The following is a 6,247-nucleotide window of genomic DNA, read 5'->3' as shown; positions in this document are numbered from 1 at the left end:
GAGAGCAGCGGGCTCTTGAGTAGTACCACCAGCAACCGGCCGGCGCCGAGGCACGCAAGCCTGGCTTTCCCTCTCACTGTTGCTCCACAGCCCCTACCCGCGGCTAAAACCACAACACAGAGGCGGCGAGGAGACACAAGTACGCGTCTGCCTGCCACGCACTCCACTTAGAGCGCAGCAGCCACCACCATCTTACACAAGGCGAGTGCTAAGTGCCACTATTTATTAGCTCCGCCCCTCGCCGTCCTTCCCAGGTCCCCTAGCCGGGCCGCGCGGCGGCTGCCGGGAGTTGTAGTCTTCTTTCTTTCAGCAGTAAGGCTGGCTACAATTGGCTCTTGGAGACGCAGTCCACTACAGCGGTTCTCTCTTGTCGCCGGGTGGCCGCCATCTCGACTTCGTCGTTTCTGTGGAGCTAGCGGTGGGTTTCGCCTTCGTAACTCGATGAGGTGGGGAGCTCTGTTTTCTCTGCCGCCGGACGAGGGCAGTGGTGCTGCTTAGGGCGATGTTTGCTTGCTTTTTTTTTTTTTTTGGAGGGGGGGTGAGGGAGAAGGACCCTTTCTTTACTAAGGTAAAGCATTTCTCTGGCTCTGCTCACTTTCTAGATTGAGAGAAATAGTATTGCCGTCCACTATGTCAAGCCATCAGGATTTGGGAGATGTGTGGCAAACCTTTCTGGCCGGAGGAACTATGACTTAAGACACGACCATAGTTACTAGCTGGGCAGAGCTGCAGATGTCACACCTCCTTGTGGTCCTGCTGGAATGCCTTCATGGTAATTGAGTTGACTTCTGCCCAGAGACGGTGTTATAGGTTGCTTCCTCCCTATCATCTGGCTGTGCCAACAATATCCTGGATGTGGTGGAATCCCTGAGATGGAGTATCCCTCTTGACAAGGTGCACATGGTGTTCAAGTTGAGATGGGAATTACCCGAAACATTCAAGGGCCTTGGTGTTTTTTGATCAGTTGGCCAAATGGACAACTTGGCATTCCAAGCCGTGGTCACAGTGAAAGAAATCTTAATTTGAGGGATCTTATTAAAATAGATCCAGTTCCAGTTAATGGAACTGTTCCATCTTTGGTTGCTCTCTGGTATCATCCCAGACATGGCAAAAGGGTGTGGACCATCATATTATTGCTCTGATTGCAAGCATATATGGTAACATCAAGATGTATATCAACCTGAAGGATGAGCAGTCGGATCCTATTAGGATTTGGATTGGGAATCAGTGATTCAATGTCTCAGATCCTATTTAACCTAGCTGTGAACCCTCTGCTGTGGAAGCTTGGAGAGGAGGGATATGGTTACCAATGTTGTGAGAAAAATTTAACATTTATGACTTTTCCAGATGACCTTGTTTTGTTAAGTGGATCATGGGAGAGAATAAAGAGAAATATTGAAATCTTAAATGCTTTTTGTGATCTTACAGGCCTCAGGATGCAAGGGGAGAAGTGCTATGACTTCTATATCAAGCCTATCAAGGACTCATATACCATCAGTGACTGTCCACCAGGGACAATTAATGGCCTGCCCCTCAATATGACTGATCCTGATAACTGAGAAATACCTGGGATTTTGCATTGATCCATGGGTTGGAATATCAAAAACAGACTTACTGTGAAAACTGGAAGATTGGCTACATCAGATTGAAAAGGCTCTTTTAAAACCATTTCAGAAGGTAGACATCTTGAAAGGATATACTATCCCCAGATTGATCTATTTGGCAGACCAGGCTGGTGTGAAAGCCATGGACTTTGAGTCTTGATTTGGCAATTAGATTTGCCATCAAGAACTGATTGCATTTACCTTCAAGTATATCTGATGCCATCCTTTATTCCAGCACAAGAGATGGTGGCCTAGGTATTACCAGACTGTCAGGACTAATCCCCAGTATACAAGCTTGAAGACTGTACAGGATCACACAGTCTTCAGAAGAAACAATGAGAGTAATTATGAGGGAAGAGGAAATTTAGAGAGAATTTGAAAAACTATGGATAACAGCAGGTGGTGACAAAGTTCCATCACTTTGGGACCCAAAAACAGTTATGGTAATGATAGGGAAGATGTGTGCTAATGTCTTTACAAAAAATTTGATGGGTGAGGGTATGGGTGTTAACATCTTTGAAACAGGTCTTAATGTCTCTACTAACTTCAAGCAGCAGGTTTGTTACAGAGCCCAGACAGCTTGGCTCCTGAAACAGCCAAGTGGGTCTGCACAAGCCTGAACTTCTGATGTTTGGGGTAAAATGACAGGTTCAAGGGGGGATATGTGGTAGGCGGTTCGGGTAGGTTTCCTAGTACCTCAGTTAATGGGGAAAGGAAGAGGGCAACATGCTGCCAGGAGTTTAGGATAATGGAGGCAGTGTCCTCCAAAACCTCAAGAGGGAAAACCCTGCAGACATGTGCCCCAGTGGACTCTCTCTCTTTATTTGAATAAAGTTGCAGGGCTCCTCTGTCTCCTTTATGGATACTGCTTTTTCATAGTGTGATTTTCCACACAAGGATGGGTGAGGGTATGGGTGTTAACATCTTTGAAACAGGTCTTAATGTCTCTACTAACTTCAAGCAGCAGGTTTGTTACAGAGCCCAGACAGCTTGGCTCCTGAAACAGCCAAGTGGGTCTGCACAAGCCTGAACTTCTGATGTTTGGGGTAAAATGACAGGTTCAAGGGGGGATATGTGGTAGGCGGTTCGGGTAGGTTTCCTAGTACCTCAGTTAATGGGGAAAGGAAGAGGGCAACATGCTGCCAGGAGTTTAGGATAATGGAGGCAGTGTCCTCCAAAACCTCAAGAGGGAAAACCCTGCAGACATGTGCCCCAGTGGACTCTCTCTCTTTATTTGAATAAAGTTGCAGGGCTCCTCTGTCTCCTTTATGGATACTGCTTTTTCATAGTGTGATTTTCCACACAAGATGGGAGCTCTTCTGGGATCCTTCCACCATCTAGGGCTAGCACACGGCAAGAGGAGCTGGAGGCGCGCCTCACCCAGTTTCGGTGACCAGCTCCCTTTGACACTGGCCGGCACTGGGCGATTGATTGGGTACCCGAGACAGTCCAGGAGACAGACGAGAGGCAGACCAGGGGGCTTCATGAAGAGTCCACAGGAAAGGACCACTGGAAATCTCACCGGGGAGTAAAACATGGCAGGATGCCTGGAGGGGCAGTAAAGGAAAGTTGAGAAAAGGTCTCAACTATAGGGATGACAATCCCAAAATACTTTCAAAGGGTCCTTTGGGAGAATGTTGAGATGTTTTGCACATTCTCCCAGAGGCAGTTAAGGACATGGACGCCCAGAACGGTCAATAAGGGCAGTCGAGAAGGAATCTTGGAAAAGGATTGGCTGAAGAGGAGTGTGGAGGAATATGGTTAAGGCAAATAGCAACGGGACACTGTATGATAAGGAAAGAGAAACAGTGAGAACTGGTATGTTCTCTGCCTTATCTTCATAGTCTCCAGTCTAATAAAGGGCCGGCTGCAAGTCTTATGTACTCCCAGCTTCCAGGATATGGAAAACAGGGAGGTACTGCTCCTACACCCCCACCCCTCCCCTGGTCATTATGAAGCCAGGGTGGAGGATTTGGGGTTGACCACTTACTACTCAGGACTTGAGAGGATTTCTCTATGGTGAGGAGTGCTGAGGCCAGGTGCGAGAGAGCAGGACCGGTGGCACGGGCTGGGGACCAGTGGGGAGGTGCACGACCAAGCTGGGGCTGTGGGGCAGCCATGGGCTCAGTGTCAGGCGGTGCCCAATGCTGCCACCCCCCCCCCCGGGGCAGGGGCTGCAGTGGCCCCCGGCCCCCATGAGGTTCTGGGACGTCCCGTCTGCTTGCCCGTCCCTGTGACGCTGCCAGCTGTGCCCTCCCTGAGCTGCGCCAGCATCTGGTGCTTTGCAGAGCATGTGGTGCTGGGAGAGCGCCCGGGGACCTGGACGGGTTTGCTGGGGGGGGTGTGCGTCTGGACAGTCCGGCAGGACAGGGACCGGCTTTGGTGTACAGTGTAAGATACAGGGACCGGCTTTGATTTAAGATACAATGTGTCACCAAAGCCTGGCCCTATATAAGAAGGGATTTTGTTTGGATCACCAGGGAGGCGAATGATTTTGCAGAGCTTGTGGAAGAGTGAGAGCTCACACGCAGCAGGAGCAGGGGCTGGAGAGGTGGCAGTGAGCCCTTGCAAGCGCTGGTTAGAAAGGCACATCAGGTATATGAAAGAAAGGATGAGGAAAAGGTAAAGGTACAGACAAGGATAATAGCAGTTTTTACAACCTCGATTGGGAAGGAATCAATGTGCCATTTGTAAAAAAACAAAAGGAGAACATTAGAAATGGATTGTTAAGGGTGTCAGGATCTTCTAATGTACCGGGGGCTCACCACACTGGAGCCCTTACGAAAGGGGATTCTTTTGATAATTCAGGGAGTAAGTGGCAAAGATGAGCCTGTGTGCTTTATTCAACCACTATTGGTGAGTGTGTGAGATGGGTTTGAAAGGCATGAGTTTCTGTTCCTAGTTGTGATTGTGATTTGCTAGGATGGGATTTGATGACTGAGTTGGGAATGCAAGTTAGTGTGAAAAACAGTTTACTCCTTAGAATTTTTACAAGTTTAATAATAATAGGATAAAAGAAGGACAGTATTTCCAGCTCTGGGGTGCTCCTGGCCAACAGCCAAAGAACACGGTTGTGAAAAACGCCAATCACTTGTTTTTAAAAATTTTAAAAGTTTAATAGTAATAAAATGGTTATAACAATAGTAATATAAAATTTGAACAACTGAGATTAGGACAATATGGGACAATAAAAACAAAGAGTTACGGATGTCCGGGTACCTTTTTCTGGCCAAAATACACCCGAAAAAGGACACCCGTTAACAGAGGATTAACCCTTAAAAACAATAGCCTCATACATGATGCATAAATTCCATTCAAACAGAGGATTTTGTCTGGTCATTGTGAGCTTTGGTATTGGTAAAAAATCAATTAAGCCAATTTAATAAAAATTTAAAAATATAATTTATTGCGCGACCAATATACAGTCTCGAAAGCTACACAAAAAAAGGACAGCATCGACCCTGGGATTCGACATTGGGTGAACCATGATCTGACCTCTATTGCATCGGACCCCATGTGTGCACAAATGCGGTCTGGTACAGTCTGTTTTTATACTATTTTTGTGGCCCGAGGCAGAGTCTCTCTTGTTCTTTTCATACTCAATCATATTCATGTTGTTTCTTTTCTTCAAGCTGGACTGGAGAATACAGTTCCTGGCCAGCGATGAGCACTGGTCAAGCATATTCATGTTGTCTTCTTCATCCGGGTTGTGTTTGACAATGTAGCTCCTGACAGGCAGTGATGGCTGGCTGTGAGGTTACAGGAACTTGACATTTGAATGCAATTCTTCCAATAGCTCCTACTATCTTGATCGCAGCGTTTGCCCAGTGATGATCGTTCAGGTGCAGTTGGTCTCCACCCCGGCTAAGTTCTTTTGATTGTAAATTAGATCCTTTCTTGATGTGGGCTGCAATTTTGTAATGATATGCGGTTCTTCCATAGTATGTAGCATTCCTCAGACCCCGCATGCGAGTTTAAATCATCTTTGTATATTCTTTCTAAACACTATAACATATATTTATTTTATATTCTAAACAGCACGAATTACTTATATATCACAACTTCTTCCTCTGAATCCTAACGGTGCCTTCATGGCGGGAAGAAGTTAGTTTCTCCTAATAAAAGAGCAATAAATTCTCTTTCTCTGAAAGATTTAGGTGTCTTGTGGCTGCTATCTTGCTGCGAGTCCTTTCTTTCTTAAAAAAAGTATCTTACATAGCATAGTTTCTATTTTAACATTATGTTATAACCTAAAACTATATTTAACACACTACTTGAGAAAATTAATACAGCATAACTTTCTAACATAACACATACAATATTCATTTTAATATTTGCAAAAAGCCAATCATAAAATATGCATTTTTCAAAATCCCCCCTCTTATTCTTTGTAAATCATTTGGCTTGAGCAATATTTCTTGTTTACTTGCATCTTCTAGACTATGCTGGCAAAATAAAACAAGGGGATTGCACAAGGAAGAAATATCAAAACAGTTGTAACACATAAAAGGAAAAATCTTAATTTCTTTTATCATCTCATCTCTAATACATTACTCCACCAGCTAGGTTTTAATATTGTTTTTCTGATATCTTCTACTTTTCCTAGAATGACTTTCCTGTGGTCATCAATTTTCAACAATCTG

General features: G+C 45.3%; 1 long non-coding RNA gene across 3 annotated transcripts; it reads left to right on the top strand.

Moving 5' to 3' along the window:
* The first annotated feature begins 287 nt into the window (after nucleotides 1-287).
* LOC121365211 lies at nucleotides 288-2,494 on the top strand. Of its 3 annotated transcripts, XR_005956971.1 has the most exons (3): nucleotides 319-446; nucleotides 603-894; nucleotides 1,429-2,494. It is a non-coding gene; the product is annotated as an uncharacterized LOC121365211 (long non-coding RNA). The 3 variants fall into 3 exon arrangements; XR_005956970.1 differs by lacking the exon at nucleotides 1,429-2,494 and having other exon boundaries at nucleotides 288-418; nucleotides 603-1,408; XR_005956969.1 differs by lacking the exon at nucleotides 1,429-2,494 and having other exon boundaries at nucleotides 603-1,408.
* Nucleotides 2,495-6,247: the final 3,753 nt, after the last annotated feature.

The sequence above is a fragment of the Pyrgilauda ruficollis genome, unplaced genomic scaffold (genome assembly GCF_017590135.1).
Source record: "Pyrgilauda ruficollis isolate IOZ18807 unplaced genomic scaffold, ASM1759013v1 scaffold906, whole genome shotgun sequence".
NCBI classification, from domain to species: domain Eukaryota; kingdom Metazoa; phylum Chordata; class Aves; order Passeriformes; family Passeridae; genus Pyrgilauda; species Pyrgilauda ruficollis.
Note: the sequence above shows the minus strand (reverse complement) of the source record. Positions and strands in the feature narration are given on the sequence as shown.